This window comes from Helianthus annuus, chromosome 11, assembly GCF_002127325.2.
Source record: "Helianthus annuus cultivar XRQ/B chromosome 11, HanXRQr2.0-SUNRISE, whole genome shotgun sequence".
Taxonomy (NCBI): domain Eukaryota; kingdom Viridiplantae; phylum Streptophyta; class Magnoliopsida; order Asterales; family Asteraceae; genus Helianthus; species Helianthus annuus.
In genome coordinates this window covers 63,896,925-63,922,518 of record NC_035443.2, presented here as the reverse complement: position 1 = coordinate 63,922,518, position 25,594 = coordinate 63,896,925, and the positions used below count along the sequence as shown (strand labels likewise).

The 25,594-nt window shown below is 37.6% G+C and overlaps 1 long non-coding RNA gene across 1 annotated transcript; it reads left to right on the top strand.

Moving 5' to 3' along the window:
- Nucleotides 1–1,109: 1,109 nt before the first annotated feature.
- On the top strand, nt 1,110–1,534 carry LOC118483947. Its single transcript, XR_004872511.1, has 2 exons — nt 1,110–1,170; nt 1,246–1,534. It is a non-coding gene; the product is annotated as an uncharacterized LOC118483947 (long non-coding RNA).
- The last annotated feature ends 24,060 nt before the right edge of the window (nt 1,535–25,594 follow it).

The window sequence follows — 25,594 nt, the reverse complement described above, 5'->3', positions numbered from 1 at the left end:
GTGTAGATATCTCTGAATTATTTATAGAGACTGAAGCAAGCATGCTGTCTTTCAAGCATGGTGTCTTTCAAACAGTGTATGGAAGAGTGTTGATATATTATAGAAACTGCAGCAAGCAAGCTGTCTTTCACACAAAATTAAAGTGTTGCTTTTTCCTGAACTGAATTTAATTAGTTATACCTTTGGTTAACGACTGTCACGATCACTATTATTACAGAACAAGCTCACTCCGATCTTCTGGCAGCCGGAGAAAGTGTATCTGCTTGGAGAGTCTCGGAATCGGCTTTAGTGACGCTGAACGCTGCTTCATTAGAATAAAGGTTTTTATATTTGCAACTTGACAAAATGTGATTTATATTAAATTTATTTTAAGTTAATAGTGTACTGGTTATAACTAATATCAAATCTTTACTAATACTTGATTTCTTTTTATGATGGTTGACTTTGCGAGAACTAACGGAGCTTGTGTTCTTAATATGTCTGAACTGAAAGTGTTTGAGGCTATGATGCATAAGCTGAGTCTGTCAGGTTACATATTTGTTTCTTGTGCTTAAAACACGTGTACATCATGCTTTAAAGGTTGTTTAAGTTTAGTGGCAAATTACTCTTGTTGTGTACTCCGGATTTTGTGTTCTTAATCTGTCTGAACTGAAAGTGTTTGAGGCTGTGATGCGAAAGCTGAGCTTGTGTTCTTAATCTGTCTGAACTAAAAGTGTTGAGTCTATGATGCATAAGCTGAGCTTGTGTTCTTAATCTGTCTGAAGTAAAAGTGTTTTGAGGCTGTGATGCAAAAACTGAGCCTGTGTAATCTATCTGAACTGAAAGTGTTTGAGGCTGTGATGCAAAAACTGAGCCTGTGCAAGGTTCGCTCGGTCCAACAACTCAAGCAAATGTTTTCTTTGCATTTTAGGGGGAACATGTGTGCTTCTCTCCCAGGGCATACAAAACATAGGTTATTGGCGGCAGCTCGCCATATTTAACATATAAAAAAACTTTATATGTTAAATTTGGCGGACTGCCGCCAATAACCTGTGTCTTGTATGCCCTGTGGAGAGAAGCACCCATCTTCCCCCTAAAAAACATAGAAAACATTTGCTTGAGTTGTTGGACCGAGCGAACCTTGCATAATGCGTCAAGGGAAACTATTGGTCGAGCGAGACATTTGTTCAGGTATCCTTATTTCATGATAAAATGATTATGAATAGCTGTGCATAAACTAATCGCAAGTTTGTTTGGTATATGCAGGGTAATAGGGAACAGCAGTGTTCAGCACTGTGTCATTCTTGCTTGGTGCCATCACCTCAGTTGTCTCTGGCTTACCATCCGTGTACTTTACTAAAATTTGATCGGTGCAGTGAGCATGCGAGCGCAACAAGTGCAGCCGCAGCGGCGCGGTGAGGGCAGCCGCAACGAGCGCAGCGGCATGGTTAATAAAAAAATAAAAAAACTGCCACCTCTAAGTAGATATGTATCAGAATGTACAAATTCATATTTATTGTTTTGTTTATGCGTTTAATCGTTTGATTAACGACTCGATTGATTTGTTTGTAACCATTTGTCTGTAAACGAACTTATTTATCTTACTTTAATTTTTGTATTAAGCATCATCTATCGCGCCTTTGCTGACTGACTTTTATAGATCACTACTTTAGGGAGAATGAACAATTATCCAAATATGGAGATACTAAATCTGCTCGAGGTATGATGCTGGTTGAACTTAAGAAACTAATTGAAGGAAATCCTTTATTTTGTGACAAATTTCAGTTCCAAACCTTAGGAATTCAAGATTAAGGACTCTTACAAACCTAAGACTGTTTGGGAAATTTTTGACTATGTTTTGTACATCTTACAATATAGTAGTTAATGTTAGTTATTTGTGAATTTGTATCACAATTTGAACCAACAAAAGCCTAGGTAGTCCGTCTATTTCAGGTAACATAACTAGAATCAAACAATTTTCTTTGTTTTCTCCTGAGTCGCACAATAACCACCAAACGCCATCACGAAACCACCAATCGCCGCAAATCGCTGATTCTCGTCGCTGAAGAAGGCCTCAACCGACCATCACATTCTGCTACACTACCACCATCGTCGTCACAAGCCACATTGGAAACTACATCCCCGTAGATAGCCCTAAACTCACCAACCTAAGTGATACCACTCCCGCCGCATCGCGCGGGTAAGTGACTAGTATATATATATATATATATATATATATATATATATATATATATATATATATATATATATATATATATATATATATATATATATATAGGATAAAGCTTTACAAGAAACCCTTTATTTTTAAAAAACTTTGTAAACTCAACATGTGGCCTAGATTGCTCCACATCAACATATGAATTTAGAGCTTTGAAGGGTAAGATTGTCTTTTTACACTACCCAATTCAAAAAGATATCTTGACTTTTGTGTACTTTGATTTGACAACATTTATTTCTCATTTATCTTCCTAAACCTCTCTCTCATTTATCTTCCTAAACCTCTCTCTCTCTCTCTCTCTCTCTCTCTTCATCAAATCTCTCTCTCCTCGTACACCTCTCTCTTCCACCACACCACCATCACCACCACCATCATCACCACCGCAGTATTGTACCTCCGGCACCATCGTAAACACCTCCAACCCTGTTGCACAACCCCCACCACCGTTGTACCTTTACCACCATCGGCCGACCCCCGCTGCACAACCCCCACCACTGCCACCACTGCCCCTCCACCACCACCATCCCCCAACCCCAACCCATATATTCAGTTCCTATATTCAGTTGTGGAACTGAATATATTTAACTCAAAACGGCACCAGATCTGAATGTTGTCATCATCAACTACTGCTCAAAGGTCACTGATGTCGACGAGCTTTTTAGATCGTATCAATCTGAACCCGAATGTTCTCCATCCAAAGATTATATTTGGGGGAATGATCTCCATCCGAATGTTGAACTCATATCAACTACAAAGGTTTAATTGTTTGTTTTTTGATTTAAAATTTGTTTGGATTAATTTTGGGGTTTTTTTATGTGCGAGGGTAATATTTGTTAGATGATTGAAATTTTGAGCTTGGGGACTGTGTGGATGTTAATGTTCGTAATTAGACTGTTAATGTGTCTTATAGATTACAAGTTACAGTTTGTATAATTCCAACCGTTATTGTGAAACACGAATAACCGTTAATGTTCGTATAGATTACAAATTATAGACCGTTAATGTTTCGTATTTTAACGTGTAATCTTGTTGTTTTTGGTTATGTGTACTTTGTTAGTTGCTGAATTTTAGACATCTAACAATCGGCACATCTGTTTTTAGAAACGAAAAGCCAAGTTTGTCTTACAGCACAACCAACGTAACACGTGTTATAGTCTGAACTCCTGTTTCACATCTAAGCCAAGTTTGTCTTACAGCACAACCAACGTAACACGTGTTATAGTCTGAACTCCTGTTTCACAGCTAAACCATAGTAACATGTTATAGAGACATGTATTAGGGTATGACGATGTATTAGAGACATGTATTAGGGTATGACGAATTAATTGCAGGTTTTTAGTTCTATGTACTTTGTTAGTTGTTGTTTCAGTTGTGTAAGATTAATTTGCAGGTTTTTATTTTTGTGTTAAAATGCTGTGCTTGGTTTGGTTGCTTGTTTGGGCTTTTGATCTGAATAGTAACTGTTTTTTGTTGGTTTGGTTGCTTTGTTTGTGGCTTTTGATTTGAATAGTAACTGTTTTTGTGATGTTATCTGAGAAAAAAAATTTATGGCTATGAATGTGTTAATATTTATGTCTGGTTAACGACTTAACGGTTATCTTATCTTTTTGTTATTAGGACGGTGATGGATTCAAGGGAAATAAGATCCAATTCTCAGCACCGTTGGTTTCGTCAAACGTGGATCATATGCTCAAGGATCATGACTATGTTTATGTTTATGTTACAGCACAACACAACTAACACGTGTTATAGGTTGAACTTCTCGGGCATGCATGTGTTACATGTGACATGAAACTCATGTACAACGTAACACGTGTAACGTGTGACATGAAAACACTTTTTTATAACTTCCCTGGCATACGCACACCCACAAGTTTACAAACCGTTTCAAGACCGACCCAAACAATAAAGCAAGGGTAGTCGCTGAAAAGCTAAGGCAGCAAAGGTAGCCGCTGAAAAGCTAAGGCAGACTTTCAAAGGAAGCTCTACCATTTTCATAGTGCTATGTATTTTCGTTTACTAGTGATATGTAATGTGAGACTCTTATTTTGTTTTGTCTAGTACATGATGTTAAAACGGTATGGACTTAACACATTCTGGAAGTCTTAACACACGTTATAAAAGAGGCTTAACACACGTTATATCAGGTATACTATGTTATTAAGTTACTCTCGGAGTTTATGCATCCATTCTGGAAGTCTTAACACACGTTATAATAGAGGCTTAACACACGTTATACAATATTAACTTGTATGTTCCATATTAACTTGTATGTTCCATATACGGTGTTACAATATTAACTTGTATGTTCCATATTAACTTGTACACATATTAACTTGCAAACCACTTTCATATACATGAATACAAGTCGGGTTATAATGGATGCTTACATGTTATCATATGTATACAAGTGGGGTTACAACAAGATTACGATATTAACTAAGCTCACCATTAAACTCATCGTCCCCGTCGACTGTTTTCACCCTTGTCACATGTTAAGCAATTACATGTTCCGAATAGACAAATTGTAACACATGTTAGATCAGTATATACACATCATGATGTTTTGTAAACCCCTAGCTTATACATGAATATATGTCAGGTTACAAAAAGATTATAACAGAGGCTTAACACATGTTATACATTCCAAAATGTGCAAAACAAACACATGTTATAAACGAACGAAGAGTTCTTTCCCACGTTATATATCATTATAACAGGGGCTTAACACATGTTATACATGAAAATATGTCAGGTTACATCTTGGTGTTCTGTTACAGCATGAACCACCAACACATGTTATAAATGAACGAAGACTTCTTTCCCAAAGGATGTGACTTTCAAATACATGAATACAAGTCGGGTTACGGTGTTACAATATTAACTTGTATGTTCCAAGATTATACAAGTTAATAGTCTTTTGGAAACCACTAGCTTATACATGACACCATCTTGGGTTAAACCAATATTATAACAGAGGCTTAACACATGTTATCCCAGGTATACGGTGTTACAATATTAACTTGTATGTTCCATATTAACTTGTACACGTGTTACGATCAGTATATGCACATCATGGTGTTTTGCAAACCACTTTTGATATACATGAATACAAGTCGGGTTATAATGGATGCTTACATGTTATCATATGTATACAAGTGGGGTTACAACAACATTACGATATTAACTAAGCTCAACATTAAACTCATCGCCCCCGTCGACTCTTTTCACCCTTGTCACATGTTAATCAATTACATGTTCCGAACAGACACATTGTAACACATCTTAGATCAGTATATACACATCATGGTGTTTTGTAAACCACTAGCTTATACATGAATAGATGTCAGGTTACAAAAAGATTATAACAGAGGCTTAACACATGTTATACATTCCAAAATGTGCAAAACATGTTACAAACGAACGAAAACTTGTTACAGCATGAAAACTTCTTTATGGATCTGTTACAGCATGAACCACTAATACATGTTATAAACGAACGAAAACTTCTTTCCCAAAAGAGTTGACTTATTCAATGTCCCCGCATTAACGTCGCCTACATCCATCCAACTTGTCAATTGAATATCTTTATGGATCTGTTTCTGTAAATTAACACACGTTATATCATTCTAACAGGTGCTTCTTAACACACGTTATGGGTCTGTTTCTGTAAATCAAACAACCAATAAAAAAAACACTTACTGTTCAGATCAAAAGCCCAAACCAGCAACTAAACCAACAAAAAAAAACAATTATTGTTAAGATCAAAATCCCCAAACAAGCAACCAAACCAACAAAAAATCCCGTTCAAAATCTCATCCTAAAGTTTTCGATTTATTTAAAATACATGAACATTAACCATTACTAGATCTTGATTGAAGACAGAGGAGAGGAGAGAGAGAGAGAGAACATTAACCATTACTAGATCTTGACTCCGACGATGTTCCGAACTCCGGCACCACCAACCACCCACCCTCCACCACCTTCTACAACCACCCACTGTCGCCGCTATCAACTACCAACAACCTAGAAAGAACCAGCCACCACCTTGCACCAACCACCATCGTGCCTCACTCATCGTGCATCTACCGCCTCCCCTTCCCCAACCATAACGGTCAACAACACCACCGCCACAGCGCTGCTGCTGCCGTGGGTGGCTGGAAACCCACCGGTTTTCTCTCTCTCTTTAACAAATACTCAGCTAAAAATTACAAGGATGTAGGGAATTTCAAAGACAATCATGTACCGACCGAAATAAATCTGGAGTGAATCCCGAACTAAATTAGAACCGAACCTGAACATGAATCTGACCCGAGTCGTCTGTATGTGTGTTCAAACTTCCTCTCTCTCTCTCTCACACTTGTATGTGTGTTCTTGGTGTTATAGATGAACATGATGAAGATTGTTGTCATCGTTCTCTCTCTAAAACAACATTCAGACCCTTCATTTGCTTCTAAAGATTGAGGAGAGAGAGAGCCGGAGAAGAAGCCCGGTGAGTTTCGCCGGAGGAGGTGGTTGCTGGTGGTGGTTGTTTATTTCTCCTGATTTTGAAGAGTGTTCATTCTTTGTCTTCAAGATTGGGTTGAAGAAATGGGAAAGAGGAAGAGGTAAGAGAAAGAGAAAGTGATATGATGATTTGATGGTTCTGGAAAGTCAAAAAGCCCCTTTTTCACTACAAAAAATGCCCCTCCCACTTGTACTAATGTATTATATCATTTCTTTTAAATCTAATTCTTACCAAAAAATAGGAGAGCCATTGATCAAGTAAGATGAGAGATAATCAATGGCTCACGTTGGGTTTGCATAGTTTTTTAAAAAAGATAGAGTTTCTTATATAGCCAAGCCCTATATATATATATATATAGGGGAAGGTTCAAATGAAAACCACTAGTTATTGTGAAAACTCGAAAACTAATTTAAAAAAGCCAAAAAAACATACAAAATTTTTTTTTTTAAATTTTTTTTTGCAATCAAAATTTCGCAGGTTTTTTAATATAAAAAAAATTTTCAAAAAAAAAAAAAAATTTGTGTAGTGCACATGTGTAATACTGCACATATGTATGTGTACTACACATGTGTATTATTACACATGTGCACTACACAAAATTCTTTTTTTTTTTTTTTTGAAAAAAAAGTTTTTTTTTATATAAAAACCAGCGATTTTTATAAAAAAAAATTGAAAAAAAAAAAATTTTGTGTGTTTTTTAGGCTTTTTTTAGTTAGTTTTCGAGTTTTCACAATAAAAGTGGTTTTCATTTGAACCATCCCCTATATATATATATAGGGGAAGGTTCATTTGAGAAGAAATGTAATGTGAGAACAAAAAGAAGAAAGGGCATATTAGTAAAATACTATTTCATTTATAACTCATATCATTATTTTTTTCTCTCTTTAATTAATTAGTCAACTAATCATTAATTATCCTACATATAATCTTAAAACCTACACATATCAAAATTTTCCTACATATACCCTACACATTATTGAATTTTATCCTACACGGTCGAAATTTATCCTACACACCTCGAAATATATCATACACAACTCGTAATTTATCCTATACAACTAGTAATTGATTCTACAATTTAAATTAGGTTGTTTTTTTAATTTGGAAAACGTATATATTTTGAAAAGGAGTTACAAATTTAAGTTAGTTAGTCATTAAAGGGTAAGAATACAAATTAATGATTTATGTAAGTTTACCAATATACCCTTATAGTAAAATTAAATGCAAATATTAAATGAAGTAAAATGAAGCATTTTTATTGGTTGAAACTTCTTCTTTTTTCTTCTTACAAAAAAATTCTTCTCATTTGAACCCTCCACCATATATATATATATATATATATATATATATATATATATATATATATATATATATATATATATATATATATATATATATATATATATATATATATATATATATATATATATATATATAGGGTAGGGATCCTAAGAGAAGTCCACCCTATATGAGAAACTTGAGAAGCATTCTGGACCACACATTTTTCTAAGCCTTTCGTAATATACACATATGTATAGTTTAAAATTGACTATATACATATATGTATATTGAGTTATACACATATGTATATAGTCAATTTTAAACTATACATATGTGTATATTACGAAAGGCTTAGAAAAATGTGTGGTCCAGAATGCTTCTCAAGTTTCTCAACTAGCCTATCACTTCTCACATGATCCTTATCCTATATATATATATATATATATATATATATATATATATATATATATATAGGGTGGGGTTCTAGAGTGAACACTAGTGTATTTGCGAACTGAGTGAACAAATCCTAGCCATTGATCTACACACGTGTATGGCCAGGATCTCATCATCAAATCGTAAAATACACTAGTGTATTTCAACATCAAATCCTGGCCATTGATCTACACACGTGTATGGCCAGGATTAGTTCACTCAGTTCGTAAGCTACACTAGTGTTCACTCTTGAACCTAACCATACATATATATATATATATATATATATATATATATATATATATATATATATATATATATATATATATATATATATATATATATATACTGCACTTGTAATTCCTCACGGCGAAAAATAATAATAAAAGTATCCAAGTTGCAGCATGTGGACGTATGTCACATCGATCAAACCACGTAAATCTCGCGTGTTTGTCTTCGTTTATTTTTCTCTTGTAGTTTATTCATGTTTGTGTGTGTTGTTTGACCGATCGAATCCTAACATATGGTTCATCTTGCAACAATATATCTCGCATGTGACGACAATCAACTAACGTAATAACCTCTTCTCTTGAACTGTAAAATGGCTTTATATATGTTGGATTTAATTTATTTTTTTATAAAAAAAAAGTGGTGGACCTTAGACAGCTAAATAATGTGGGTACGTTAGAACTTAATGACGTTTGTAGAATGTATAATAATGTAGTGGTTCATGAACTTAATGACATTTATTGAATGTATTAAAATATAGTGGTTCATATCACTCTATGGGTCTTATAGTGACATAGAATGAGGTGTACTTCAACTCAAATAGGAATACCAGTGATATCCTAGTAGATGATTTAAAGCAAAACTCCTTCATTTGGATTTGAAGTAGAAGTAGAAATGTAAACATCAACTACATTATAAGACTTTCATGCTTACCATTAGCAATTTGATAGGGTGCTTTGCTTTAATGAAGTAACTTTATTATTAAAAAAATAAAAGAAAATAGGGTGCTTTGCTTTAATGAAGTAACTTTATTATTAAAAAAAATAAAAGAAAATAATAAAAAAAAAACACAAAAGAATATTGTGGCTGGAATGATCGACCATAATCTTGGACTTGAAATGTGATGGCCGGAGGAGTCTTTTTCGAAGTAGATAAGAACAAAATGCAAATTTTTGGACCACCATAAAAGTCAGCCCACCAAACGCTCCATATTGACTTTGTTATCGATTTCTTGTGCTTCCTCCACTTTAAATTCTCACACACATTCTGAAATAGACTTTTAGAAGTCCTTTTGAATTATTCATAAGATGCCCAATGTATTGGCAAGGATGAGATATAAGGAGCCAAAGTGGTAACCTTTTTGTAAAGTTTTGTTGAACATATATCTGAATGGTCCTTATTAGACCGGATGGTGTGGCTCAACGCCCCCTATCATCTCAATGTTTTTGGCGCTCCTCCCCCAATTCTTAGGCGTTATGGGGGGCGCTATCCTTCTCCTCGCCAAGCAAATAACGGGCATCAAGCATTGATTCGAGAGAGGGGGTCAAATATGACCATTTGGAAACGACCGAATTTAAAAAAAAAACTTAAAATTTTTATTATATATATACATCATATATTACACAAATCAACCACAAACTCATTTACTAAAACCTAAAAATTCTCTCCAATCATTTTTGAAAAATGTCATCCGACTATTCATCCGATAGAGTGATCGAACATATACATATTGCAGTGACTCAGGAGGCGATTTAGTATTTGCGAGAACTTATGGTTTGATCGTGGACAGGGAGACGATGACTAGTGAAGATTTAGTTTTAAGTTTACAATTTAAGTTTTTTTTTTTTTTTTTTTTTTTTTTTTTGCATGTTTGTATTTTTATTTATGTAACTCTTTATTTTTTTAATTGACACTAGAATTTTTTGTATTAAAATTATGTTTGATAAATTTTATTTAAATTAATACTGTTTAAATTTAATTTAAAACATAATTAGGTAATGATGATAGGGATTTAAACCATTACAAGAATGTTAAAGGAAGGGGCTTCAAAGTCTCTCATATGATGTGGCGCTTACGTGAAGGTATAAAGCCCCACCACCCAGCCTTAAGTAGTGTTTTTAAGTCGAAGGTTCGTGAAACAAATCATCACCACTATCTAGCTGGTCGACAGGTCCGTGGGTATCACGGAAAATTGACCGTAGGTCTTCGGGATGGTTTTAAGAAATCAACAAAATACTTAACGGTTCCAAACCGACTAGATATTTCCAAGCAAAAAATGCATGAATATATCTATATAAAGCAAATTAATTTTAAAACCACAAAAGTTTTATAGAAATGTATGAATTATAAGACAAATATAGAAGAGCCCCTTTCCTAAGACGATTATTGTCTAAACAAATTTGTGTGATCATAAAATTTGGCGAAATATAAGTGTGATTACACCTATTTCAAAATAATGAACATAAATGGAAAGGATCAAGGGCCAAACAAATTTGGTCAACATAAGTGTGATTATACAAATTTAAATATGGGAAATAGATGATAAAGGGTTAACATGCATCCAAGTCATTATCAATCATGTGTTTTGTGTGTTCATAACTATATTTGTTGAACCTAGCTTGTTTACAAATTGCTTTTAAGCTCAAATTCCCCTTCAAGAAATATTCAACAAATTAACAAGCAAGAGTTTTAAAAGACATCTCTAAAATTAAAAATTCTAGATTTCATGGTACCAGGTTATGGTTGATCTAGGCTGCTATAATCAGGTTTGATCGAAAATTGTAACATGTGGAAGGTTTACAATAGCAAAATTCTACAATAAAGACTTAGTTTTGCTATTCAAAAAGGGGTAGCGGCGCAGCTTGTTGCCCGTTTACCAACTATCTCGATGTAAATCCATATCTATCGAATCCAATGAAATGAATTATGTTTCAAAATAGTGTTGCAATCTTGCGTATCAACAAAAAGAATAAAGTGCCATTCTGAAATGAGCAATCCTCTTTTTTTTTTTTTTTTTTTTTTTCAAAATTTCACTTGATACAAATTTGTGGTTGAACCAATTAATCAATTATCATCCCAAGAACATAGTTCTATTCAGATCATAAATTATGATCACAGTAATAGTGGTACTTGTTCACGCCACATAGAGGACCACCACTATTCACTATAGGTGAAAGAATTGGAAGTCCTTACTAGAAATGAGAGTAGTATTTCTTTTGTATATTGTTTTTCTCATATTTGTAGAATGTAGTAGAATAAGTGTGTTAATGGCTTTATAGTCTAGTGGCATCTTAAGGGTAGGATAAGACTTTAAGACCAGTAGGTCCTGGGTTCGATTCTCACAAGGGAGTTTTCCCATATTTATTGGGTTTCCTTCTGAATTGGTATATAGGAATAATGCCTACTGGAGATGGATATGATCGGGTGGTTCCGCTGGTGGCACGATTATACTACAGTGGTCCGTCAGTGATCCAAATTGGGTTTCCTTCTAAATTGGTATATAGGAATTATGCTTAGTGGAGATGGATATGATCGGATGATTCCACTGATGACACGATTATATTCAAGTGGTTCGTCAGTGATCCAAATTTGCCGTTCAAAAAAAAATTAGAATAAGTGTATCTTTGGTGACATTGAATGAGGTAATGCCCCCACCTTGACCAAAACAAGTCATGGTTAGAATCGGAAAGCATGGTAATTGGGTCACTGAGTGGTTGAAGTAAAGTAACCGAATTCTTTAGCTTGGTTAGCCTTGTATGACTATCATGAATAATCTTAAGCAATATAGTAGGGTGCTTTGTTTTAATAAAAGTTGTAGGTCCCTCGTGGAGGATGAGGTTAAACCTTAACCTTGTTATATTAACACACTAGCAAGTGCGTAATCCAAGCTAGAGTGCAACCGAGTTGAGACAAGCATAAACACAAAACACACAAGGTTCACCGATTAACACCACTTGTATTAATGCGAATGAAAGGTTCCGGTTACAAGCACAAAGTTTACAAATCAGTATTGCAAACTCTCTAATGTGTGTGTTCTTGACAGAAGTGTCTCTCAAGTGTTTTCGAATGTCTCTTTCTGAAAAGAACACACTGCATGGGTATATATACCCAGCACAGCAAGCCTGGTCGAAGGATCAGGAATACTGATCGAAAGATTATCTTTCGATCAGACTGCCATCGAAGGAATCACAGGGACCTCGAAGGATGATCTATCGAGGTCCATCAATCATCCATCGAAGTTTCATCTTTCGAGTTCATCGAAGGATCTTATTATCCTTCGATGAGTCATCCTTCGAGCCAGACAATTTACAGTCCTATACTAACTGTTTGGCCACGTCAAATCAGGAGGATGGTTGACTTGGTCAAACTTACAAGACTAACAACGGACATCGTCTACTATCGACACGATACAGAGTACAGACAAAGTACAGACACAAGTGCACCAACAAACTCCCCCTTGGCTGTAGCTTTGTCTCGATCTTGATCATCTCTGATCTTTGTGTCTTCAGGAGGATGTCCTTTCAAGTCTTCAATGTCGGAGGATCTTCAAAGTCTTCACGTCTTGAAAGCAGAAAGTGTATCAACAAACTACCCGTATCATGTAGGAAGTGTGTTGACAAACTCCCCCTTAACATAAGCTCCCTCTTGAGTTATGCTTGTGAAAGACTTGATCTTCAATGCTTGAGATCCTTGTGATGTTGATGATGGTCAGCGGCAACTCGATCAACTTCATCTTTTGAGTGCTTTCACGTCGTGTCTTCATTCCAAAACTTGTCATTGACCATGTTCTCCTAGCCTTTAGAATCTGCACATGCAAGAAATCTAAACGCGTAATGAGAACAACTGCTTGGAATAGTTAATTTAAACAAATGACACACGAATGACCATGTCACAATCAAACACCGTCCGACAGTTTGAAAGTTCAATAAATTTCTCAATTTTAGATTTAACTTTCAAAACTTGCAAATTTCGACCGTTTATGAAGATTTAGTCAATTCGGTTTTCGTTCAGGTTTCAGGTAACGAAGACTCGAGCTCCAACATCGTACGATCGAAAATAAAATAGAAATAAAATCTTTTTGGCTTTTATAAAGTTTATATTAAAACACACCTAAAATCTTTTTGGTATTTTTGAATAAATTAAAAGACAACAATTTTAATATCCTTTGAGTGTTATCAAACGACATCACCGCTAATGTCGTGCTGATATGCACCAAACGACGAAACTGTTTAAAATAAAACAATAAAAGTTAAGCAGTAAATAAATATATACAGACATTCTTTTTGCGAGTTTCGAGGGTAAGAGAATCATATCAGTGTACGGTCATGTCAAAACACTCTTGTTGTTCAGTTAGTTAACATTAAGATAAGCATCCTATAACGATTATCGGTATTGTTGTCCATTTAAGCTCAACTTATCAGATGTAATCATGGCGAGGGGATACGTTAAGGTATGATTTATACTTACCGACCGGTGTTCATCCACATCACGACACATTCCCGTATCAAGGTATGCACGAGAATTCATCTTACCGGTGAGTATACTGATTATCATCTGTTTGACCGTATAAGATGTGAGATACTCACTTATTTTGATTTGAAAACAAGCCCTATGTGATAGAATCACTTATTGATGAGGAACTTGATTTTCATATGCATGAAGGCACAGGAGCAAGTCCGTGAACAGGTCAGTACTTTCGTACAGCAGAGAGACGAACTTGACTCCCGGATAAATGTGATATTTTATCACTTATTTGTTTGGACATGTGATTGTTTATCACTTATTGAGGTCGAATGCAATATGTAATATGTACACGTATGTATAGTATCATGGAAGATCTAGACTTGCGTCCCCGTTATTTTTCGGTAAAAGATACAACCATGATACCCAGATGATAAGCAGCATAAAGACCGAATATCTCAGAACCTCGGCAATCTATCAAACAAAATTTCGGTACTAAGACCATATGCCAATGAATGGTTCCCACCTGGTCTTCAGTCGATTTAAGTTTATATTACCCTGCACACTTTAAAATGATTGTGAGCCTACCGATACATCTTATATAGAGCTGCTTATCGTTTTTCATTTAAGGTTTAAAGAGGTTTTAATAGACCACTGATGTACTATCATTTTCTCTTTTGCTCGCCAGGAAACTCATTTTTGTTTTTCTATTGTTTTTTGTGTTTTTGAAATTTTTCGATGTTTTTGGATTTTCAAATTTTTGGATTTACTCCCCCTAAAATCAATAAACTAAGACAAATTTAAAACACAAAGTATATTTACAAAAATGATTTTCCGATGTTGGTTTTACTCTTGCTTGACCTTAATGCCGTTTACCAATAATAAAAAGTCAAATCTTGATTTGTCAAATGCTTTGGTAAAAAGGTCGGCACGTTGGTCATCGGTGTGGACCTTAAAAACATCGATTAGCCTTTTCTCAAAGCAATCACGTATGAAGTGATATTTGATTTCGATGTGTTTGGTCTTTGAGTGCTGCACAGGATTTCTAGTGATCTGTAACGCAGCAGAATTATCAACGTAAATAGGAGTAGTTAGGAATTCAAAACCGTAGTCCCGCAATTGTTGTTGGATCCAAAGAACTTGGGAGCAACAACTTGAGGCAGCAATGTATTCAGCTTCGCATGTTGATGTAGCGACGCACGTCTGCTTCTTGCACTGCCATGTGACTAGGCGATTTCCTAAAGCTGACATCCAGCCGTTGTGGATTTGCCGTCGATTTTGCATCCGCCATGATCAGAATCACTGAATGCGATCAAGTCAAAGTTATTATCCCTAGGGTACCATAGACCGGTGTCAGGGTAACCCTTCAAATAACGAAAAATCCTTTTTACAGCTGCAAGATGTGAGGCCTTCGGGTTGACTTGATATCTGGCAAGCAGGCACGTTGGGTACATTATGTCTGGCCTTGATGCTGTGAGGTACATAAGAGATCCGATCATTGCGCGGTAGTATGAGGGGCTAACAGCTTCACCTTTCAAGTCTGGAGTAATTCCGTGATTTTGTGGCAGTGGGGTACCAATGTTGCATCAGACATCTGGAACCGGCTCAAGATGTCACCAACATATTTAGTCTGATGGATGAATATCCCAGACTCAGTTTGTTGCACTTGTAGGCCCAAGAAAAAGGTCATTTCTCCCATAGCACTCATCTCGAATTTATCCTGCATAATGCGCTCAAAATTCCTACACAAGACATCATTAGTAGAACCAAAAATAATATCATCAACGTATACCTATACCAGAAGAAGATCTCCATCTTGTTCTTTGATAAAAAGAGTACAGTCGATAAGACCTCTTCGAAAACCGTTCTCCAGCAGATAGGTAGATAAGGTTGCATACCAAGCTCGCGGTGCTTGATGTAGACCATAGAGAGCTTTGTTGAGCAACAAAACCCGATCGGGATGGATAGGATCTTCAAAACCTGGGGGCTGTTCGACGTACACCTCTTCTTCAACCACACCATGTAAGAATGCACTTTTGACGTCCATCTGGTAAACCTTGAATCCTTTGAATGAGGCATAAGCCAGAAAGATCCGAATTGCTTCCAGACGTGCAACAGGTGCATAGACTTCGTTGTAGTCGATCCCTTCTATCTGTCGAAAACCTTGAACGACTAAACGTGCTTTGTTCCGAATAACCACTCCACGGTCGTCTTTCTTGCATTTGAAAACCCATCGAGTGCCAATTTTCTTGTAGTTCTCAGGTCTTTCAACAAGCTTCCAAACACCAAGCTTTTGAAATTGCTGCAATTCTTCCTGCATGGCTTCAACCCAAGCACTGTCTTTCAACGCTTCTTTCCACGATTTTGGTTCTTCTTGTGACACGTAACACGCGAAGGACCAGTCATTCTGAAGACCAGATTCTCTTATAGCTGAATACAAACCAGCATTCCGATTGTTTCTCAGCTGATTACGCGTCTACACACCGCGATGGACATCTCCTATAATATTCTACTGGGGGTGGGTATCATGAATCGTCATTTCAGGATTTTCTGACACACGTGCATTGATACCCAAATTGTTAAGATTAAGATCAACAACCAACTCCACACCAGGAATGTGTGTAGAGGTGGATGCATTCCCTTCAGCAGTGTCTACATTCTGCACATGAGATGTATCAACAGAGGCACCTTGAACAGGAGCAACTGGAGCCGAAGATCCTTCAGCTGCATCATGATATTCATCATCTTCAGAAGATTCATTATAATCAGCAGCATCTTCATAAACCTCATTTTGAACCATATTGTTGACAGACGAAGAAGCTTGTGGGTCAACAACAATGGGTCTAACCAAAGGCGAGACAGCAGCGTTGTCACTTTCCAACAACATCCTAGCCGCTGCTGACTCTTCGTCAAAGGTTGGCAGATTGAAGGAGTCAAATAGTCCATCATAATCGAACATCCACGGATCACCCGGAGCCCTAACAGGACTCGTGTACCTTTGAACCCTCACTTCACTCCATAGCTCAATATTTTTAGTAGCCAGATTCCAAACACGAAAATTCGGAGTAGCATATCCAAGGAAGAAACCCTCGATAGCTTTAGCTCCAAACTTTCCATCCGGCTCAATCATAGTACATGGAGCACCAAACGGTTCTAGGTAAGAAAGATCCGGTTTCCTTTTCTGAAGGAGTTCGAAGCAAGTTTTGCCATGTCTCTTTACTGTAAGAACTCTGTTTAACGTGTAGCATGCAGCCGATACAGCCTCCCCCCAGAATTGAATAGGGAGTTCCGACTCTACTAACATTGTTCTTGCAGTTTCTATAATCGTCCGATTCTTCCTCTCCGCGACACCATTTTGTTGTGGAGTATAACGAGAACTGTACTCATGAAGAATGCCTTTAGAAGTACAAAACTCATCCATAACTTGATTCTTGAATTCGGTTCCATTGTCGCTTCGGATCCTCTTCACTTTCAACGAATAGAGATTCTCCAACATTGTAAGAAGATCCTTGAGGATGCCAGGAGTTTGACTCTTGTGTGCCATGAAGGATACCCAAGAAAATCTAGAATAATCATCAGTAACAACTAGACAATAAGCATCTCCGAATGTTGTCTTGTGTTTCATAGGTCCAAAAAGATCCATATGAAGACGTTCGAGAGGTACGCTAACAGTGTTGATTTTCTTCAAAGGGTGAGACTTCTTTGTTTGCTTCCCCTTTTGGCACGAGACACAGATATCTTGTAAATGAAAACTTCTCACAGGCACACCATTCACAAGATTATTTTTCACCAAATGGTCATCTTTCTCAAGTGAATGTGTCCCATTCTTCTGTGCCAATATATAGACTCCTTTTCCGTGGCTTTTGAGACAAATGTAAATCCCAAAACGTATCCGGATCACAGTGGTTGGTTGTTTTAGTCCAAAACACCTATTGATTAAGTGTTTGAACTATGAAAAGTCAAGAATGATCAAGAATGAAGATGAAGCTAATGGATTGATGAATACTACTAGTGTTTGTATTGAATCCAAACAATAAGATAAAGCAATGAACAACCTTGGATATCAGATTTAAGCACACAATATGATTGTAAACAACACTTGATTCAACCAAGAGCCAAAAGCTTGGCTAAGTTACAATGCTTGGGGTATATATAGTAGACTCCTGACTTGCCAGCAAATTTATAAATTTGCTGGAATCTTAGCTACACCAAGTCAGGATCACAACTTCTAGACAATTACAAAATTAGCCCCTAAACATTCAAAATACATACAAACTACTATCTAAACTAATCTAGCACAAGTACCAACGATCTCATAAGCTTTAACAATATCCCCCCTAGATCGTTGCGTGCTTGTCTTCTCATTCTTCGGTAGTAACCGCTGGATTTTATGAGATCGTTGGTACTTGTGCTGGATTAGTTTAGATAGTAGTTTGTATGTATTTTGAATGTTTAGGGGCTAATTTTGTAATTGTCTAGAAGTTGTGATCCTGACTTGGTGTAGTTAAGATTCCAGCAAATTTATAAATTTGCTGGCAAGTCAGGAGTCTACTATATATACCCCAAGCATTGTAACTTAGCCAAGCTTTTGGCTCTTGGTTGAATCAAGTGTTGTTTACAATCATATTGTGTGCTTAAATCTGATATCCAAGGTTGTTCATTGCTTTATCTTATTGTTTGGATTCAATACAAACACTAGTAGTATTCATCAATCCATTAGCTTCATCTTCATTCTTGATCATTCTTGACTTTTCATAGTTCAAACACTTAATCAATAGGTGTTTTGGACTAAAACAACCAACCACTGTGATCCGGATACGTTTTGGGATTTACAATTTGGTATCAGAGCCTTTGTGCTCTTGGTTGTTGTGTTCTTGTTGAGATTTTTCATTGTTTTGAAGGTTTTTCAAAGTTTCAAGGTTTTTCAAATTTTTGGGCTTAAAATGGATTGATTTGGTGTGTTTAATCGATAGGTTGTTGTTAATACTTGATTAGGGAGTTATTTTGGACATTTTGGTGCATCAAAACATGGTTTTTGGGCTGTTTTTGAGTGATTAGAGGGTTTTAGTTCGTGTTAAGCCCTCTGTCCAGCGAATTTAACTTGAAGACAGCAAACAACTTTTGAACATAGCGAATTTATTTGTTGAAGATAGCGAACTCAGCGTTGAATACAGCGAATTAATTCAAACCGTTGAGTGTTTTATCGCATAATCATCAGTTTCGCCGACCATTGTTCGAGCGAAATTGTTGATCATCAGCGAAATAGTGTCATTCGTCCCTTGAGCGAAATTATCGAAGGCGACTTCGAGAGCCGTGATAGCGAACCACAGCGTTCTTATCACGGTCACCGGTGAAATTAACCTAACCCTTGTTTGTGTTTGATTTGTCAGCGAAGATAAGTTGATCGCTCGTGCAGGATTTCACAACTTTCCAGCGAAGTTAGCGAACCAGCTAGCGAAGGTCATCAATCAATATTGTTCATTGGCGAAATTAAGCTCCTGTCAGCGAATTTAAGGTCTGTTCAGCTCACGTTTGTCTAAAACAAGGAAAGATGTCGCTGAATCAACTAAGTCCAATTGCTCAAGCGGAACTTGAAACGGGAACCACCACTCGCCCGCCAAAGTTGAAAGGGGCGGAAGACTTCAGCACTTGGAAAACTCGCATTCAATCGTTCTTCGAGTACACGGACTACAATCTGTGGCTCTCTGTTACCGCTGGACCTCACATTCCAACGGTAGTTAGAGGAGATGCAGTAGTTGCTAACAATGATGCTACTACCTTCACTGACGAAGACAAGGCTCTCATTCAACGTGATCGTCGCGCACACGCTACTCTAACCATGGCTCTATCAACCAACGATTGCAACATGTTTGAAGAACACCGAACTGCAAATGCACTCTGGAATGCATTAATCGAGTACTATGAGGGAGATGAAGAACTGATCGAAAGCAAGAGAGATATGGTGCAGAAGCAATACGACATGTTTTGCGGAGTCCGTGGAGAAAGTTTGTCTGATCACATTAGCCGCTTCCTAAACATGATGACCAAAATGAAGAAGGCAGGAAATCCTGTTACCAATCGTTCTGCAATAAAGAAGCTGCTTGATTCGCTACCCAAGGAATGGAGCCTGCAATGTATGATGATCAAAAAGGATTTCCTCAACAATCCTAATCCTGTCACTCTGTCAGATCTGATCAACACCCTAAGAGCCTTTGAAATGGATGTTAACAAGAGAGAGATGAACACTGCTGGATATCAACCTAAGGCAACTCAACCTTCAGCTGGATTGAAGAATGTGGCATTCCTCGCTTCAGGGGGCATCACTCCACAAGCTTCTGACTTAATTTACGCAAACGCTTCCGCAAGCGCATCTAAAGCTCCACAACTTGTTGAGAAGACTATCACTGTTGATACTCAAGCGTTGAAAGTATCCACTGAAAATGTGGCACTCTTCAACACATTTCTGAGCAGCTACGAAGCCCTAATGTCTGGGGAACTGAAGAAGGAGATGTTTACTGCTGAAGACATGTATCAGGTTGATCCAGATGATATGGAAGAAATGGATCTGAAATGGCAAATGGCCATGATCACTTTGAGGTTAAAGAAATTTCAAGACAAGACAGGCAAGCGATTGGGTCTTGGAAAAGCTGGCTTTGACAAATCTAAGCTGAGGTGCTACAACTGCAAGAATCTAGGACACTTCAAGCGCGACTGTCCGTTGTTGAAAGAAGGAAACAGTGAAACTACTCCTGCTGTTAAACAAATCACTGTTGAAGAGAACAAAAACAATGCATCTCCCAGCACGCCAAAGGCTTTAGTTGTTGAAGACTATGATTGGAGTGAAGAGATCACTGAAGCAAAGGAGCAAGTCAACAAAGCCCTGATGGCCAAGATCACAGGTGAGTCATCCGCAACGCAGTTTGAGAAGCAGACAACAAGGATCCCAACTGGAGACAATGATGCTGACAAGGGATTGAAAAGTATTCTTTCTTCAGTGAAGCCTGGTGATCAAGCTGAAAAGGATGCTGCTAAAGAGACATCTGAGAAAGGGAAGGATAAAGTTCAAGCTACAGCCATGAAAGCAGATTCATCAAAAGAAAAGGCTGACAAGGACTTGGTAAATAGTATTCCACTCAGTTTTAAAGAAAAATTATGCTCCGAAGCATGCGTTGATGTCGTGGCACATTATAAATTCTTAAACCTGGAGTTTGAAAGGCAAAAAGACAAAGCTTTAAGAATTAACAACGAGCTTAAACAGAATGAGGCTGCATATCAGAGAAAGTTGAACTCAACTTTGGCTGAAATGCAAACCCTTAAAGAATTTGTGTTTAGAAAAGATTTTATCATTAATGATCTTACAGAAAGATTAGAAAAAACTTTAAATGAAAAGAACAAACTTCAAATTATAATAGATAAATGGAATGTCAGTCAAAAGGCCTTTACTGACATCAAAAATTGCCAACGACCAACGTTTGTGAAAGATGGGATTGGTTATAAGGATAGGCACGGAAATGAAAGAAAACTTTTCTTTCCGCCTCACAGCAAAAACTACGTGCCTATGCCTACTCCTCATCCCGAAAATGATCTCATAAATGAAAAGGCCTCAGTTGAACAAAATGAATTTTATGAAAATGAGACAACTGCTAACTGCTCTAAAAGCAATGCAGATTCCATTGAGTGTAAAGAAGATGTGTGCGATGATGATGGAGACTGCGGAGGGTCAAAAATAGGAATTGGTTATTCAGGCGACAGTTATTCCACCGTTAACTGGTTCGTCTGGAATTGTTCTAAAAACAATGTTAAGGATGAATGTAATAGTTTAAGTAGGTTGGATGACTATAATGGCCAAGTGCCTAAAACTAAATCTGTGGATGACTGTAAAGGCCATGTGCCTACATTTGAGACCCGTGATCATGAACCTTATGTGTCTGAATGTCATGATTTGAATTATGCGTGTTGTGATGATAATGTTGCTTGTGAATCTCCTGTATTTGTGCCAGAATTAAAAAGGAATAGTTTTGGAAAATTCCTTACAAAGGAAATTCCCGAATTTATTCCTTCCAGAACAGGTATGACAGAATCGGAAAAGAACGTTACTGAAGATCAAGATAATGTAGATTCAAGTGTCATTACCACAAAAGACGAACAGACATCAGAAAGTTCGCATTCAGAAACCTCAACTGAAGATCAAGCAACTAGTGATGAAAGCTTCGAATGTTCAAGTTATGAAGCAAGTGAAGAACAAAATTCAAGTGAGGACAACACGTCTGAAAACTCACTCGATTCAGACAGTGATGAAGAATATCCCGAATATGAAAGCAGAGTGGACAAGAAAATGAAGAAAGCAGAAAGCTCAAGACTCTCATCACATACATCATCTTCTCACACCAAAAGACCCAGACATAAAAGATGTTTTCGCTGTGGTCATTTAGGACATACAGCGAAACATTGTAAAACCAAAAAGTTTCCTAAACCAGAGCATGATTTTATTACAAACGTCATGCAGCAACTAAATTATCTTAAGAAATCTGTTAAAAATCTGGTTGATTCAACTGCGTATCTTTGGAAACAAAAAGAGGTCAAAGTGGGTCAAAACCACGATAGATTCGAAATGAAACAGATCTGGGTTCCTAAATCAAACTAACCTGTATATTTGTGTATTTGTGTATATCAGAATAAACTCCAGAAATGGCTTCGAATGCTCATGGAATACATCTGGCACGTAGACAGCGGATGTTCAAGACACATGACTGGATTGAAGGAACTACTGAAAAACTTCCGCTTTATTGATGGTGACTTCGTGTCTTTTGCTGGTGACGAAAAGGGAGGAAAGATTGTTGGAGTAGGAGATGTAGTGTCCGAAGCCCTCACGCTGGAAAATGTCAACTATGTTCCTGAGCTGTGCTATAATCTCATGAGCGTTTCTCAAGTGTGTGATAAAGGAATCTCGGTGCTGTTCAATGACATGGAATGCTTGTTCCTGAAGCCCGGTTATGTTGTTCCTGCAGAAATGATCATGCTCACTGCTCCAAGACAGAACAACACATATGTGCTCAACATGAAAAACGCCAAGACAAATGACAACTTGACATGCTTAATTTCTAAAGCGTCAGAATCGGAGTCACTGCTTTGGCATAGACGACTAGGGCATGTTAACTTCAAAAATATGAATAAACTATCTAAATTGAACTTAGTTAGAGGTCTTCCAATCAAAGAATTTCCATTTTCTGAAAAATGTATTGCATGCGCCCAGGGAAAGCAGCATAAGAAACCACACAAGTCCAAAGCAGTGAACACGATTTCTGCACCACTTCAATTATTGCACATGGATCTTTTCGGTCCTATCAGTGTTAAAAGTCTTGCTAACAGCTCTTATTGTTTGGTTGTAACAGATGATTACTCTCGGTTTTCGTGGGTATATTTTCTTGAAGCAAAAAAGCGAGACAGCTGAAGTGTTAAAATCATTCATTCCCCTGATAGAGAACGTGATCAAGCTGAAAGTGAAGTCTATAAGAAGCGACAACGGGTCTGAATTCAGAAATCAGACCTTCATATCATTCTGTGCAGAAAAAGGAATTCATCTTCAATACAGTGCAGCCAGAACTCCCCAACAAAATGGAGTTGCTGAACGCAAAAATAGAACGCTGATTGAAGCTGCAAGAACCATGCTGGTGGACTCCAAGCTTCCAATTATCTTCTGGGCTGAAGCAGTTAATACGACATGCTACGTTCTGAACAGGGTACTCATCGTGAAACCTCATGGAAAGACAGCATACGAGCTTCTCTTCAAAAGAAAGCCACTCATAGATTTCTTCAGACCATTCGGATGTTCGTGCACTCTATTGAACACTCAAGAAAATCTCATCAAATTTGAGGCGGTGGGTGATATCTGCTACTTTATGGGGTATTCATCCACACAGAAGGCTTACCGTGTTTACAACAAACGAACAAAGATGGTGATTGAATCGTACTACGTGGACTTTCAAGAAGGAAACTACACCAACACTGGCAGCACTCCTGACTGGTTCTATGATGTGAATGTGATCTTCAATAACTTTGAAATTCCGGAGATTGTATCAGACCCTGACCCAGTCGAAGACACTCAAGTTGAACCATTGTTTGATTCGTCTGACATTGGTTTGACTCCTTTTACCACCCGCTTATCTCCATCATCCGCTGATCCGATTCTGGCTGTAAATGAAACAAACGGTGACACTTCGCCTGAGAACACCCAAGACAATGGTGCTTCTTCTTCACAGGCGAATGTGAATGAACCAACTCAAGAAGATGATCCACCAGTAATTTATGTAGACGAACACTTCACCAACCTTCCGCAGCAAATCGAATCTCTGACAAATGCCGGATACAAGACAAATAGAAATCATCCTCTTGAAAATGTCATCGGGGCTGTAGAAGAAGGAGTACGTACTCGCGGACAGTCAGCAAGCATCAACAAGGGTCTCTTCGCAGCTTTTCTATCACAATCAGTTCCACGTGACATTGAAGACGCTATTCAAGACTCGAGCTGGGTTCAGGCAATGCAAGAAGAATTATCTCAATTCAGGAAGCTCAAAGTGTGGGAACTTGTAGATCTACCTGAAGGAAAGTTTCTAACTGGTACTAAATGGGTCTTTCGAAACAAGATGGATGATCGTGGGGTGGTTATCAAGAACAAGGCTCGATTGGTAGTACAGGGTTTTTGACAAGAAGAAGGGATTGACTACGAAGAAGTTTTTGCTCCAGTCGCGCGATTGGAGGCAATCAGGATATTCCTGGCGTACGCCTCTTATAGAAACTTCAAAGTCTTTCAAATGGATGTCAAAAGTGCGTTTCTGTACGGGAAGGTCAAGGAGGAAGTTTACGTATGTCAGCCTCCAGGGTTCGAAGATCCTCACTTTCCAGGTCGCTACTTCAAATTGGATAAAGCACTCTATGGTCTTCATCAAGCTCCACGCGCATGGTACGAGACTTTGTCCACATACTTGCTGGAATGTGGATACACCAGAGGAACGATTGACATGACTCTCTTCACCAAGAAGATAGGGGAAGATGTTATGCTGGTTCAAATCTACGTGGATGATATTATCTTCGGGTCAACCAATGAGGCTCTGTGCAGAGAATTCGAAACGATCATGAAAGCAAAGTTTGAGATGAGCATGATAGGAGAGCTGAATTTCTTCTTGGGATTAGAAGTGAAGCAAAAGGAGGACAGAATTCTTATTCATCAGGCTAAATACATTCGGGACATTCTCTCGAAGTACAACATGAATGACTGCAAAGTTGCAAGCACGCCATTCGCCTCGCAAACAGAACTCACTCTAGATCCTCAGGGAAAGCCAGTGAACAAATCCTTCTATCGCTCAATGATCGGTTCTTTGATGTACTTGACAGCCAGCAGACCTGACATCATGTGGGCAGTTTGTCTTTGTGCTCGTTTCCAAACAAATCCCAAGGAATCCCATGAAATTGCACTAAAGCGCATCTTCCGCTATCTCAAAGGAACTCCGAAACTAGGGCTTTGGTATCCTAAAGATAGTAATTTTGATTTAATTGCATATTCTGACAGTGATCATGCAGGTTGCAAAGTAGATCGCAGGTCCGTATCAGGAGGATGTCAATTTCTGGGAAACCGGTTGATTTCATGGCAAAGCAAGAAGCAAACGACAGTATCCACGTCAACCGCT